Here is a 16,810-nt window from a genome sequence, read left to right on the forward strand (position 1 = left end):
GTGTCGTGAATGACTCCTCCAGCGTCGCCATATTGTCAATATGCCTTGGCCAGCCATGAGTCCTGGTCTCCCTTATAGAGCATGTCTGGGACATGATCGGGAGACGTGTTCGTCAACCTCAACCGATAACGATGCAAGAATTGCCCGTGGCACTGCAAGAGGAGTGGGTCAGATTTCCCCAAATCGTGATTGGACGGTTGGTTAGGAGCATGCCACGACGAATTGCTGAATGTCTGGGGAGTGGTGAAGCAATTAAGCCAAAAATCAAAAACGTCCATTTTCACTTTTGACAGTGTTTCTCTTTGCGAGTGAAATGAGGCCGTCAGATAGGCCGCCCATATGAACTGTTTATGTTCCTGTGTAGGCAATTGGTCTGTTATTCAGTGGTTACCTCTAATAAAAACATCAGTGCATTTCTGCAGTTTTATATTGTTTCTGAATATTCCCTACTTTTTTGAAGTGTATATTTTCACGATAAGTTAATAACATGAATATTGATTGAAATGGACCAATAAAGAATTCTTATTCGTGTTTTTATGTGACGTAAATATTATGGATAATGTTTTTAACATTGTTTTTAAAGACTCTGGATTTCCGTATAGTTTAAATCTATATTGTTAAACAGTTCTATAGCATCACTATTACAAGAGTCAGTACACAAAAATAAAACGATTAACTTACACAGTTAATTTAAATACCTTGCGACAATCTAATTCACATACTTTAAAGCCACGCCATTATTTGTATCCCATTGTAAAATAGACTTGGTAGATAAAATATATTACACCCAAAACTGCTTAGAGAATTGAGGCTTCGTGGTCGAGTAGTCTAACACGTCCGCTTCTGATCATAAAGTATGTCATTGCGTCAATTCGATCCCAAATCTGTACGTGACAAGGAGTAAAGTCGCCTTCTCAACTTCCATGGTTTTCTCCTGGACCCCCGGTTTCCTCCCACTGCTGAATACCCCTTTTATCGACTCTATTTATCTATCTTAAGATAATTTGGATACGTTTTAGGTTTTAGGGAGTGTTATTATAATAATGAGAAATTAGTAGAATATAAACCTTCTATAGTGTTTTTGAATGATATTTTTCAGCGTGCACTAGCGATAATGACTGTTCTGGTACTGCTGCTACACCAGTATGCAGTACTGGCGATCTTAAAGTATGTGTAGGTAAGTCGTACAATAGTGACCCAGTCTTTAAAAAGACTGCCAGTCTGTTAAGAACTGTAGCCTCGGAAACGGAAGGGATGGACTCCCAACCAGAAGTTCGCGGAACGCTGAATACAGATAGAGTGCTCCCTCTCATGGCCAAAATGCCTCACAATAATTGTCAGCTAAAACCGTAGCCAATATCGCGTTCCCAATGTTTTCTGCAAAAGGGGGAGGGGGTTGTGGGAAATAGGGTTCACCTTGCCACGACTCAAATGCTACACTCCAAATTTGAAAAAACCTTATGTAAACTGTCACCTCAATCAAGGTACCAAATTTCTGTTGTTCAATTTTCGATCCCTCTTTGTCGTAGCAATAAAACAAAATAGCACTACTACCACCACCTAGTATGACTATATCGGACAATCTTCTATTGTTCCACGTATCAAGGTACCTACCACCACCTAAAATGACCAGGTCTGACGACCTTCTATTGGACTGCATCTAATATTAATAAATGACCAGTATTCTTTGTCACATGGTTTACTATCTGTGATTACGTGTATAGTTTTATTTATCCAGCTTCCTAATAAAAAAATCTTAAATATACAGTTTTAAAGTGTTATCATTTCAGGGTGTAATGTGGATACCCAGTGTGCCTCTAATGAAAACGGTGAAGTATGTAATACTGATACTAATACTTGTGCCGGTAAGTGAAAACAATATAATGGTTTGTACAACGCGATACCTCTTAATTAGAAATTGTAACGAATGTCGTACGCGCGACATTGTGTGTTTCCTTATTTCGCAAGTGCCATTTGTGTGGAAGAGGGATGTTGTGAAATGGTATTAATTTGTCTACAATTTTAGATTAACATGTTATTAGAACAAAATGTATTCTGATGATGCTGAAAACACCTCTCCAAGACATTAAGGTCTACTACATGCAGGCTTGTCTTCAGAAACACTTTTATGTGATACTGATTTATTCTTACTGTGGTATGAAACAGATTTTTGTCAAATTTCCAAAGATCTACAATAGTTCATATGTTCTCCCTGTCGTCTTTAGTTTCTTCCACTAACATTTTAGCATTATTTCCAATGTGGGCTACTATGTTGTCGGTCTATCCGTCCATTTTTAACGGATTCTTTTCAAATTTTGTGTGAAGCAATTTGGTTATGGTAGCGACTTTGTTTTGCCAGAGTTAAGCAGTCTTGTGACCGCGATAGAGGCCATAATTATAAATTCACTCCTTTCAAATTTGGTGGGAGTCATTGGATAGAGAGAGAGAGAGAAATGGAGCTTAACGTCCACTCGACACAACTAGGTTGGACAGGCGACCCTACTCCTTGTCAGTACAACCGGGGATTCGAAACCACCCCAGTCGACTCAATGACAGACTTTATGATACAGCGCGCGCACGCTAACCATTCAGCCATCCAACCCCCCAGGGAGGCATTGGGATCATGATTTGTGAATGCAATATACGCTATAGGCCTAGGTTTTTGTGAAGTCCGTTGTTAATAGATCCATATTACATTTGACTTATACAGGTATCAATCTCCAAGTATATTATATATTAGATTCTAGAGGTACGATTTATTGTTCTTCTGTTATTGATTAAATATTGATATTGACTACCATGATATTTTTCAGTTTGTCCAGCAGGGAAAATGTTAGAGACAGGCTCTCAAGATAAGTGCGTAGGTAAGTGGCAAGATAATTACCAGTACAAATAATAACATCCATGAGCCCATCAACAACAAAGTCACGCTTCCCACACTTGAGACAAATCAAAGAGGACTAACTTATCGTATGCCTGAAACACAATAGTTTCAACACATGTTTGTGATTATCCAACATGTAGGTAAAGATTTTTATACTGTTATGCGAATAACAGAATAACATCTGATTTTTAACTACAGGTTACTGAAATATCAGTAAAACTGCCTTAATTAGAACGATAATTCTAAGGCGCTGGGTACTAGAATAAAACTTTATACTATGTCAGTGCAAGTATCTGAAAATCTGTAATATTATTTTGACGAAGTGTAAACTTTCATTTTACATGTTTAATTGACTAATGATAAGAATCTTAGAAATTTTTAAAATCCGCCTCTCATTTCCCATTGGCGGAGATTGTGGGACTGACAGGGAAATTCCTGAAATGAGAAAATCTAGCGATCATTTCAGAACGACAAAATATTTAGATGTGAAATGTTCAGAATTGACGATATTATCACAATTTGGAGTTTGAATGCCGTTACATTTACCGTTTATTATCTGTAAAGTGTGTACTTTTGATTTCTTTTAAAAGTTCCAAATCTTACATATTTTTCCAAATCTCGCATTTCTTTTATTTACTTAGTTAGTTGAATTTTTGAAAGTCGTAATATCCCCATTACGTTTAATTTTAGATTCTCACCTAAATCTGTATTATGTAAGTTTCAGATAAAGAACTGACCGTTCGTGCTTATAATAGTTGAAATATAGATAATTTCGGGCGGTATTCTATTGGACGCCACCCGGTATTAATAAATAACCAGTATTCTTTGTCACGGGAAGCAGTATGGTTACAATCTGTGATTGCATGTATACATTTATATATCCAGATTCCTAATAAGAGATTCTTAAATAAATAGTTTAAAATAAAGAGCACCATAGCATCACTAATATTTAGTCAAGAATTCAGGGCTGGGGCCATTACATTGTCAATGTAATTAATTACATTACCAATACCATTTAAATGTAATCATTACAATTCCTTTCTCAGTTTTAGCAATGTAATTAATTACCATTAATCATTACATTGAAAGTAATTAATTACCATTACCCATTACGTTATGACTATATAAATAAAAAAACATTTTTTTTCATAGAAATTAAACATACAACCTTTTTTTCTGCCATGGGGCGCCTACAAAATCAAACTCAACACAATTTTTGATTTACTTTAATAGATATTTGTGTATGAATTGTTATTTCTATATATTATAACATGAAGGCAAATTTTCAAAAGATGGGCAGTGGTGATGTTTTCACTGTACGACTTTAAAAATGAATCGAAAGTATAGTTAATTAACTGTATTTTCTTTTAAGTAACTTTATAAAATTCTTAAGCAATCGAAATAGTTTGTCTATAATAATTGTGTAACTAATAAATTATTCAGCATAACTCTAAAACAAAATATATATTTGTTTTAAATAACCATAAAATAATGAGATACTTGAAAGCCATTGTTTGGTTTGTCACTTGTTACCTTGAATTTAAGATTAAAGTTTAGTATGACTATTAATGTCTTTTAATCTAACTGGTTGAATGATTGCCTGTAAATTAGCACAGATCTTTGATTACAATATACATCTTTGCAGAAATCCACATTTTAGGCTATGTATCTAAAGAGTCTTACATAAAAAAAAGTAATAAAAGAAAATGTTTAATGCCTTCTTATTCTTATTATAATATGTCAAAACTGATTTAAATCTTTTTTTTAAATTATAATGAATTGGATTTGTGTCAGATAGACTTAATTTACTTTTTTGGTGCTATAAAATTTGGGGCTTGTTATATTTGTTATATGTGCCATGAAATGAAATTGAAATATAATTGACCATTATATGATTTTTGGAATCTTCCATTACTCATTACATGACCATTACTTAAAAAAATGTAATGATTACATCACATTACCATTACACAAGGTCTGCATATGATAACAATACAAGTCATTTTAATTTATAATATGTGATCAGCTACCATCGTTGCCTTAAGCGGAAGAAACCTGGCCGTTCCAAACTATGTTTTCATGATGTCTGGGTGTTATCTGAATTGTATCTGAATACTTTACGCTACATCCAGCAAACAATACAAGAAACTACCATTTACAGTTTAAATTCATCACTTTAAATATAATATAAACTATAGTCAGACCCAACTATTTAAACGTTATATTTATAATGTTTACAGCATGTCTATGATATATCTGAAACAATATACGCCATGATGTCTAAAGTGCAGGCTATTCCGTGCCTAATTCATACTAACACCAACCCTGGTCATTTCGGATAGAGGTGTTCCTTTATTTGTTAAGACCGGTGTCCGAAATGAAGTAAAAGCTACTTTAAAATTACTGTTTGTACCGGTACTATATTCTAACAAATAACAATATAATCTTACTTAACTGATAATCCCCTTTATACCGAAAAATGTGAAAGTGATCAAGATTTTGTAAAGAACATCGGCGTCTTAATATTAGTTTTAAAATAACCAGTTTAAAATTTCTACTTCTGTTATCATTTCAGAATGTAATGAGGATACAGATTGTGAAGAAAGTGGGACGTGTGATATTGCAACTAAGACATGTACAGGTAAATGCAAAAGCTATATCACTGTGTAATACTGACATGAAGTGTACACATAATGGTCTTGCTTATGGGAATTTTCATATTTAAATGATGGATTTTGTGGGCGAGTGGTGAGAAACAGATAGAAACATGGCCATAACTTATCTTAAATTAATCCCATGACGTCATCACCTCTTAGTTTGACGTTAAACGATGATGTCAGCATACAATTTTCAAAAATATGACTCAGCTTCTTTGAAGTTAACTGATAGAAATTGAAATATGAATAATCACATGCGCGTTAAATTACAATACAGTCATGAATTGTTCCATTCATCACATGTCCCAAATAGGGTTTATCTTATTCAACTTCTAACTCTTCTTTCACAACACTTTTGGAAAGCTTATAACACCAGGAACACAAATTCGAGAGTCCCAAGAAAAATGCTTGCAATAACTCGATTTAGGGCCTGATGAAAATCGCCATAATTGCCAAGTAAATGCTATATTTATACTAACAATTCTGGTATAAAATTAAATATTGGCGAAAACACCCGATGACTTCATCCTTGGCAAAGAATAGGGTAGGCCTGTTGTTTAAATTTTGATTTGTTATATTTCTCGAAAAATATGTTGATGGAGATTGCATATATTTCAAGTAGTTTTGTTGTAAAACATGTTGGTCCACAATTCTAACTTAACGAGTGGCCCCAATGTCTGTCATTGAGTTAAGAGGTGTGGATTATATTCCCAGCATCCGTAGACCCAATGTTATCCTCTTCATTGTTGCATGTAATATGTCACTCATTTATAAGAAAAAATAACTTTCAGGAATATAACAATTATGTTTAGCAAACCGTTTATCAGGAATTGGTTACTTTTCGTAATGTTTAGTAATATAATATGTACTGTTTTATTTAATCAGTAGGTAATCCACCACCATCACAACAAACCGATCCCGGTATGTATTTTGTTTTATATACCACGGGGGTGGACGTAGGGGATATCAATTTATACTGCTGGAATAGAGAGGGATGGATAATCGTTTAAAACTGTCCGATCATTTTCCGGGCTTATTATTTGCATTCTGTCGTAGATTTAATCATTGGTCGATCATACAATTCCTATACAACTAGAACTGATCAATTTCTATAATATCTGGAAGTGGTTGGGTTTTTTTGGTTTTTTTAAAAGTACCTTTGATCGTATATGTCTTTAACTCAGTACCTGAGTTTTGTTGGTATTTCTATCATCTTAAGCCTTTAACATGGCACAATGACAGTTCAATATGCTGTTTAAGAAAATGAAATGAAATGGTGTTTATCGTCTTGAGGTTTTTTCCCGACTGGGCAAATGAAGACGGGCATACGCCATACTGTATGAGGTTAATTTTGCCCAGACAGTAACGTTACGGCCTACTTTTATATCGAATTTTAACTGCCAGTGGCTCTTTTACGTGCACTCCAATGTGTGCACGGGACCTCGGTTTTCTGTACCATCCGAACGTTGTCTCTTGCCAGGCACAATTAGCAAAGGGGAACCACACCTGTAAATCCCGATGAAGTTCTCGGTCACTGAAACACCGATGCCCTCAAGGAGTTTAAGACAAAACACAAAGTTGTATTATTGTAAAACATTTTGGTCCTACAATTAATTAAATTGACCTGTTCTAACTTAAGTAGGAGTATACATTCGACATAAATGTAGAATTTATTAAAATTTTAGGCACAGGCTGCACAGAATTAAATGCGGAAGTTATGAAAATTGAGGCCAGTTTAGCTCCTGGATTCCAGTATACTGATGCTGTGTGTTTGTAAGCTCCTTTTGGTTTTTTTTGCAATTGACACGGATTCTCTTTTCTCTAAACGTCAACAAAAGCCTTCTTTGACGGAATAGCATTTTGTTGGAAATTTCGATTGGTCGACAAACAATCAATTGCCGCTTAGATTAAAAAAATAAAACCGAAGCCATATACTATATTTCTCTTGGAACTAGATGTAACAAGCTTTGTTAGATAACAAGCCATTGTCCTTTCATATAATGAAATTCGCTGGATTACAGTCGTCGACCCATCTATGCATTTATTAGCGGTTCATGACAACATTTGCATGTCGTTACAATTCCATAAGGAAATTCTCGTATCAGAAGATCGATTTATATGGAAATATCGAAAGACTAATATGATATTTACCTTACGATTCCGATTTTGTACAGGTCCTCGTTAAAGATTCATTATGTAAGTTTTAGATAAAGAGCTGTCCGTTCTTGCTATAATAGTTTCAAAATAGATAATGAGAAATGAATTCACAATTTTATTTAAATTAACTTACTCAGAGCGTAGTTATACATGTTGGGAGATTGTTTATTATCCTGGTTATCCATTATCTCGCGGGCGTTCTAATCCATTTAAATCTCTGCCATCCGATTTAAGTGTTTGTTTTATGTAATCAATATTTTTATTCAGGATGTCTGAATGAGATTGGGGAACAGGCTTCGCCTATATGTAAAACCCCTCTTCCTTGTCAAGTTAATAGATATCTCAATACTTTGTATAGTATTTGAAGCCAAAATAAAGACCTTCAATAGGCAGTGTTGGCTCTTACATAATGCATCTTTAAGAAAAACAAAAAACTTTTTTAACATACTAAAACATCTATTCTCACTTGCCAAGTTGAGAGGTTAAAGCTCCTGACAGCGCCATATCTACTGTTTATTTACGACTTACCAAATATGGAACGTTAATGTCAGCGATAAAGGGGGTGGGGTCAATTTTAATGCTTAGGTTCATTACATAAAGGTTAGCGGGGTTTAATGCGTTCGTGTTAGATCATCAGGTTTTTCATTGAAGCAAGTGACGTGATTTCGATTCCAAGCTTGTACGTGGCAAGAAGTAAGGTCGAAATTTCGCACAGAAAAAAATAATTTGAATGAAATTTTCAATATATTCATTTTGTATTATCTATTTTTAAACTATTATAACAAGAACGGCGAGTTCTTTATCTAAATATTACATGATGTGTCTTTACTATTCGGAAGGTCTGACCAGGACAGCTGTCTAGTCGTTCGGATGGTACTAAAAACCGAGGTATCGTGTACACATTGGAGTGCACGTAACAGATCCCATGGGAGTTGGAATTCGATATAAGAGTAGGCCGTAACGCCGCTGTCCTGACAAAATTTCCCTCATAGCACACTGTATGGTGTATAGTCGGAGCAGAACAGTAGGACGTTTGCTAACAATAATAATTTGTGCTTTCTACACATGACTCGACCATATAATATACTTACTTCTTGATCTTTCCATTATTGGCTCTTTGGTCCTGTTTTAGGAATTTACATGAAGTGTAACAAAAAATTTTAGTAGTGCAAACATTACGAGAGAGAGAGAGAGAGAGTGTCTATACTCGACACAAACTAGGTCATTTCGGAACTAACATAATATTATGGTTTGACCCCACTCCTTGTCACGTAAAAGCAGGGAATCCTAACCATGTCACTTGACTCTATGGCAAACCCTATGATTTAACGTTCACACGTTAAACCATTCGGCCACCCAACCACCATCAGAAGGAAAGAAGCTGTCGCCCTGAAATTGGTCAAAAGTTTTTGCATCATTCATTCATTGAATCGAGTGTAAACATCTAGGTCGATAAACTTTTTGCTGTTTACCGTGGACAATATTTGCGTCATTTTGTTTGCCCACCCGAGTTATTTGTAAAGTTTTTAGAATTATAATTGTGTTATGATTTTTAATATTTAAAGTTTTCATGTGATTTTTATAGACAAAAGAAGGGTATTAGTTCTTTCCATTGTGGTAATGTTATTTAAATCTTGATCATCATGTTTGGACAATATAACCCATTTGATGCTGGCGCGAGCCATAAAACACAATTTGCTTAATTTTATTTTGCAAATTGAACTGGAATTCTTTAAATATAATATTTTGACTTTTTTTTTAACTTTCAGGGCAATTTTAAATACTCTAAGTGCATACGAAATGTTGTTAAATGATACTGCTAAATGCACAAGTTACAAACCTTATGAAGGATTAGCATATACGTTTCTAAACCTGCAAACAGCCTCCCTTGACTATTGTACGGTGAGCGGTACAACAGGTAGGTTGTTAAAAGTTTAATTGTGATGTTCCTGTTTCACAAACTCAGTACTATTCGACTTGCGTACATATAAATAGAGCATATTTCAGTACACAACTCTTATTTAACGTTATACACATAATATGTCACATCTCTGATCTTAAAAGAATTTATAAAAGTTTGGGCTAATGGGACAGTAAATTCATTCCGGGTTTCTAAAATTACGATAGATTTCCTCCTTAGCACTACCTAAAAAATCCTAACAATCTTGCATTACCGAAACAATCTTGCCTGTGGAATGTTGACGAGGCTGCGGTAAAATGAGTAGTACGGACTGATGGACAACAATATATACTGATACAAATTGTGGGTGTATAAAAGGTCTCACATGGCTTACTAATACATTAGTATGAACTTATTGTGACTCCTTTAGTAAGGTTATTATAACTCTTTTAGTAAGATTATTGTGACTCTTTTAGTAATGTTATTGTAACTCTTTTAGTGAGGTTGTTGTAACTATTTATTGCGGTTATTGTAACTCTTTTAGTAAGGTTATTGTGACTCTTTTAGTAAGGTTATTGTAACTCGTTTGGTAGGACTTTTGCAACTCTTGTAGTAAGATTATTATAGATCTTTAGCTAATCTGGTAACATCTGACTTGCTTATAATACAAAATAGGTATATCAAATATCGCCGTTATTCGTTATGAACTGTTCTAAGCGGGGCTGTTCAATTCAGTTGTTTCTTATTACAGCAAAAGCTTCACCCTGTACAGAATTCACTGATTGCTTCAAGACGATCAAAAAGCCCTCAGAATTAAAATTATACACCGATCCCGAATACTGGTGTGCGTAAGTACTATTTTCATTTGACTGAATACCATATCTTTTTAGGTAAAACCATTGCAACCTTATTGTAATCATAAACAGTTGAGGTATTGTAAAGCTTTCTAGATATATGTACGTAACGATGTTTTGGGGTTTTTTTTCACCCGAGTCCCGTGTTCAAAACCAAGTTAAACTCTGATCCAGACATCAATTGACAATCAGCTCGTAATGACTATTTAATTCCCAGCAATCACTTCACTATCGAATTTAGGGACTTGCCATATACAGTTAGATTTTCGTTTCGATTTATTAAACGAAAGTCGTTATTATACGCTAACACGTCTGTTCGTGTATCGTCGGTCCGTCAACAATCTGATGTGAAGCATTGTGGTCACGCGAGAACGAACTTTATCTACTTTCCGTTCCCGAGTAATTCCTCTTTTTCCGAAAACCTTGTGAAGTGATACAGGTTAAGGTTATGTTTTTTAATTGGTTTTTTTTTTTAAAATTTGGTGGGAAGCCCTCAGGTCATGAGAGGACGAAGCCTATCGATAAAACATTTTGAACGTGATATAGGCTATTGTCCTGCCCTTGTCTGAAACATTGGGAACGCGATAGAGGCTATGATTTTCAATAGATCTTTTTCAAAATTGAAACGAAAGATTGGGTTCATGAGAGAACGAAAGCTATTGATAATTTGGAGTGTAGCATTCGGACCAAAGGAGGACGAAGCCTACAGAGGCTACAGTTTTTTACGGATATTCATTGTTCCGCCACTCTCCGCTCCGATAGTTAACTTCCTTTTGCTTAAAATCCTATGAACGCGATAGAAGCTACAGTGTTTTACAGATTCTTCTTCAAATTTGGTGTGCAGCATTGTGGTCAAGGGAGGATTAACCCTGTACATATTCACTTCTTTGCGACTTACCGAAAGCTTTTTAATTTAATAGATTCAAATGTGGTAACCAACCAAGGTTTCCCTTTTGGATAAGCTATTGTTTATGGCTGTATTTTTTATCGAGACAAAGCTGCTGTGTGGCTATCTTTTTTTCTAATTTCAGTTTGGGTCTTGGATAAAACTGTCGTAAAAATTCAAATTGAGACCAATGATCAATTCGTAATGACGTAAATTAGATTAACACATTAAACTTATTTCATAGTATCAAAATATTAAACAGGCATTATTCGAAAGTTAAATCTGCCTATTGTGGGTCTTTCTTTAGGCCTTAAATCTTATATGAATTATTGATTAGACATTAATTAATTTATCCAGACTATAATCAACTCTAGATGCCTTCGGATGGCTCCGATTTTAAGTACATTAGAACGGTTCGTCCATTTAAGACTTTTTTTTATTATCTTAACAACGGTAGCAATTCCAATCAAAGCTACACTGTTCTTCTAACGACGTTAACTCGGCTCAGTGTGGAGTAATTTGACTGTAATTTTCAACATATTCCCATTTCATTTTCTATTTTTAACTATTATAGCGAGAACTATCAGCTCTTTATCTAATCTTACCTAATGGCGCTTTAAAGCTGACTCCGATTACAAAACGGCGTATAAGAATAGAGGCAGGCGACGTATTTAACTTGTCAAGCACAGTGTCCACATCCGTCTAGCTATATTTCAGCTACCATTTATACGCTCGACTGATTGATGTTATTTTCACGATCAGCCTATTGAAAATATTATTGCTACACAATTATTATGTCTGGTCAGGTATAATATTATTTTACTAATTAGACGAAATAAGTCAACCACGATGTACTTTTGCTCTAAAAATAAGAGAAAAGCTGCCTTACCCCAAACAATAACAGCTCTGCTAAAGACAACTAAATCTATTGTGTTGACATAAAATCAAGGAAATGAAATGAAATGAAATGGGGTTTAACGCCCTACTGTTCTGCTCCGAGTGAGCTAATCAATATCTAAAATGAATGACAAAATATAACACAAATTAATGAGTCTTTTAACTAATTGTTTTCTGAAACGTTTAACGTCCTACTGTTCTGCTGGGCTAATGGAGACGGGCATATGCCATACAGTGTGCTATGAGGGAAATGTATACACGGGACCTCGGTTTTTCGTCTCATCCGAAGGACTAGACAGCTGTCCTTGCCAGGCCCTCCGTTCTGCACCACTGACAAGGGGAAACCACATCAGAAAATCCCGATGAACTTTCTCGGCCTATGGAATTGTCTATTTATTACGTCATGGTATGATTACTGACTAGTGTGTATTCCTTTGTAAATCACATATGGGATTAATTACGTGTTTAATTATAGAACGTGACTAAAAAGAAGTATATACAGAGTTGAAAAGTCAATATCATATATTATCAAAAACAGCTAGGGTCAATAAGTTCAAGCACCTAAATGTTCGTTCAATTGGATGAAAGTTATAGAGTACTTTTGTGACTATTTTGAAGTGAAAACATACTTATTTGATGGAGAGAATAATAGTTGTATTGCTGCTTTGGATATATTTTGGAACGATAATGCTAGACTTTATGATGCAGAAAATTATTTGGTGTTTCTACGTTGTTGTGCAAAACATTTCACGAAATAAGAAAAAAATTGGTTGGCGTTGGTAAAGTTGTTATACTTACTGTCTGGGGTACGACAGCTTTTCCTTTATTTTAGAACAAAAGTACATCAATCAGTTTTCAGTTGAGCGTATAATCGGTATTTGATATATAGCTAACACTGTGCTTGACAAGGCATATACTGGCGTGGCCTACCTCTATTCTTATACGCCGTAATCCGTAATACAAATTTAAAACAAGTATAGCGACTGTTTTGGGCGTTTTGTAATAAGTCACTATAAGTCACTAATTAATAGTGAAAATTGTATTAAAACACCAAAAAATAAAATAAATACATTATTATCTTTATTTCATATCTTAGTGTGATCAAGACTACAATGGCATGTGGTACAAAAAATGACGGTAAAGGTGACTGTACTGCGAATTCTATCAAACCAGATGATGATCGTGTACAGTCAATCGCCGGGTATTGCCCTAACGGTAAGTTTTAATAATTAGCACTTGCTTAACTTCTGAAGTAGGTTTCTCTCTCTCTCTCTCTCTCTCTCTCTCTCTCTCAGAAATCCCCAGTGTCACTTGAATGGGCTTGCTTTATTCAGTGTCTTGTTCTTGTCCGTCAATTAAATTATGAAATTATGACGCGACAATAACTATTTCAAAGATTGACAATACGAATAACTAATTCTGGATTCAATTATATTCTTCTGTAGCACCGGACCTGACAACAGAGACCTACAATGGCTATGGTGCTAAAGGTAACAACATTATGTTTTATTTTCTGTATATATAAACAAAAATATTTTCTATATTAACGAGATCAATGGGGCATTATGTAAGATTTAGAGCTGGCCGTTTGCGCAATAATATTTCAAAATAGATAATGCAAAATAAATATATTGAAATTTCATTCAAATTACTTTTATTTGAGCGAAGTTATCAATGGTTGTAGTTTTGACAGAGATGTTTGCATTGATCATAACCACCGTCCTGGTAAGTTGAGTCGTAGACTTGCGTCTCCATTTTTAAATTAAATCATTAAATGGCCGAACTTTTCTAATCTACTTAAAATCGTAGAAATCCGATGGCATCGAGAATTGATTATGATCTTGGCATGTTAATAAATGTTTAATTAATAATTTGAATAACATTTAAGGCCCAAAGAAAGGCCTGCAATGTACTACTTTAATGAATAGAATTGTAATTTTTTTTTGTTTGAAATAGCAAATTGACCAGGATTATACGAAAAGATATCAGAATTATGAAGCAATGTAGACTTTGAATGGTCAATTTTAATAATTTATTGATCAGTCGCTTGCGTGTTGGGGTCAAGGTGGTTAAGTGGGTAAAACGCTGGCTCGCTAACCTGGAGGTCGGGTGTTCGATCCCTGCATTTGCCGAGAAAGTACACCCAGATTTTCCGGCGTGGTTCCCCCTTGTCAGCGATGCAGGATGGGGGGGGGGGCTGACAAGGACAGCTGTCTAGTCATTCGGATGAGACGAAAAAACCGAGGTCCCACATAAAAGATCCCTTGACGAATTCTACATAAAAGTAGGCTGTAGTGCCGCTGTCCGGGCAAAATTTCCCTCATAGCACACTGTATGGCGTATGCCCGTCTTCATTAGCCCTGTTCGGAGCAAAACAGTAGGACGTTAAACCCCATTTCATTTCGAAATTTTGATTATTTTATTGTACGCACTATGTTACAGCGACTTACGGGGCGATTACAATTGTCCTGACTCTGATGACAACTTTTAAAGTAATGTTGTAAAACAGTGGATACAACGACCCTGACGACATGGCAATGGATTATGGTCTGCGAACAAACCCCCCAACCAAACGAACCAATCACAGTGAAGAACAACAAAAGTATACTGCTTTGGAACCCGACGGACTATATATATATATATATATATATATAATCATACCAGAGCTTTACTGATTTAAACCAAAGAATGTATTATTCTTGTATTGTGGTGTTTTAAATTGTTAGTGCACATATTTTTTATACTTTACTTATGTTGAAACCTGGACCTTTTAATATAATAACATGTAATTATTATTGTGTTCGATATGCATGTTTACGCTTAATATGGATGTCATGAACCTCTTTTATATCGAGAAAGCGGGATTCAACTGTATAAAAATGTTTTATTTCCAATATTTATTCTAATGATCTCGTATTCAAATTCCGTCCAATCCTTATACAGAAAAAAATATATATTTGATTCCGATTTTGAAATGTGCAAACCATGTCGTTACTGAAAGAAACCTTTTTTGCAATTTTTAAATATTTTGTAGTGATTGTATGGATAATTATCTTATGACGTCACATAGTGGCGGGACAACATCTGGTTACAAGAAAGGTCTATGAAAGCATGGCTATTTATGACCCAATCATGACCAAGATAACTCCTTGAATATGGTTGGCGACGTGATTACTTGTTGGTTATTATACTCTTTAGTGTAACAGCCACGAGGGTGTTACCAAGACACTTTGTGTCGGAAGTCTAAAATGTTTGTGAATTCTAGATGCGTGTGATGGTGTATGCATCCCGTTTATAACCAATCAGGATCGTGCTTATTTAAAGCCCATCTGTCTGATTAAATGATTTCTGACCAATTGTTGTTGATAGAGTATGATGCCGACGAGAAATCGAACGGCCTGCTTTGTTCTCTTTCTCTTGTTGAGAAAAGAGAACGTTAATTGTAAGACGTTTTGTGTATATATAATATAGATGTGAGATTTGTATTTTTGATATATGAGTTTGTTTGTTTGTTTATAAATATATTGTTTATTTGTGTGTGGTATTTTTGACATTTGCATTTCTGTGATTTTTATGTGGGACCAAGGGCTGAGAATTGCGGTTCGTTTGTTTCGGTGGGTTGATTCTAGTTTTTAATGTTTATATTATTGATACATTTCAGTTGTGTTATTAAAAGTGCAAGCGATATCTTGTGTGTGTGTTTGTTCAAATAAACTAGTAATCGAACCCAGGACCTCCACAAAGCCACCACGCTTTCCCCTGTCATTTATGCCAAATATTCAAATGAGCCAAGTATGCATCCTTGTTTTCTGAATAATTGAACATTGTTGTAAGGTATAAAAGGGGGTTAGATATTTACACATGCGGAAAATGTAAATACATTATTGATCAGTTAATACAGAAAGCTCTAGTAGTTTTTTGGGGAAAACTGTCAAGGTAATTTTACAGAGGAATAAGGAACGTAGCCCATGTTAAAGATGTGGTGGATTAATAATTGAAATGAAATGGGGCTTAACGTACTATTGTTCTGCACCAACCATGCTAATGAAATGAGGTTAAACGTCCTATTCCGACTGTGCAAATGAAGGCGGGCATCAGCCATTCAGTGTGGTATGAAGGCATTTTTGCCCAGACAGCGGCACTATACGGCCTACTTTTATACCGAATTCCTACGTGCACTCCAGTGTGTGCCCTTGTCATGCCCTCTGTCCTGCACATGTGCTAATAAATACAGGCATACGTTTTGCCCTGACATGGCACTACGGCCTTCTCTGGTATTGAAATCCGACAGTCTAGGGTTCTTTTACGTGCACACACATGTGTGCACACGACCTTGGATTTTTGTCATAATTATGCGAACGACTAGACACTGTTCTTTGTCGGCTCTTCGTACTACATCACGGGGAAGTGGAAACCACTCTGTAAAATTACGAGGAACTTTCTCGGCCAACGCTGGGGGCGAATCCGACACCTCCTAGTTACCGAGCCATGTGTTACTCAGTGAGTCAGTGGATTAAGAAGAGAAACAAAATGATTCATGTGCTGATAAATGTATATGGATTATATATGAATATG

The 16,810-nt window shown here is 35.3% G+C and overlaps 1 long non-coding RNA gene across 1 annotated transcript in view; it reads left to right on the forward strand.

Annotated features, from left to right (window-relative positions):
- LOC126825612 (uncharacterized) overlaps window positions 1–15,913 on the forward strand; it is a 28,448-nt gene extending 12,535 nt beyond the window's left edge. Inside the window, exons 5-15 of the long non-coding RNA XR_007682074.2 lie at window positions 1,100–1,177; window positions 1,791–1,865; window positions 2,814–2,864; window positions 5,460–5,525; window positions 6,427–6,462; window positions 7,227–7,314; window positions 9,468–9,616; window positions 10,350–10,446; window positions 13,332–13,450; window positions 13,681–13,725; window positions 14,678–15,913. This is a non-coding gene — a long non-coding RNA (uncharacterized LOC126825612). The remainder of the gene's footprint in view (window positions 1–1,099; window positions 1,178–1,790; window positions 1,866–2,813; window positions 2,865–5,459; window positions 5,526–6,426; window positions 6,463–7,226; window positions 7,315–9,467; window positions 9,617–10,349; window positions 10,447–13,331; window positions 13,451–13,680; window positions 13,726–14,677) is intronic.
- Window positions 15,914–16,810: the final 897 nt, after the last annotated feature.

The sequence above is a fragment of the Patella vulgata genome, chromosome 6 (genome assembly GCF_932274485.2).
Source record: "Patella vulgata chromosome 6, xgPatVulg1.2, whole genome shotgun sequence".
Lineage (NCBI taxonomy): Eukaryota > Metazoa > Mollusca > Gastropoda > Patellidae > Patella > Patella vulgata.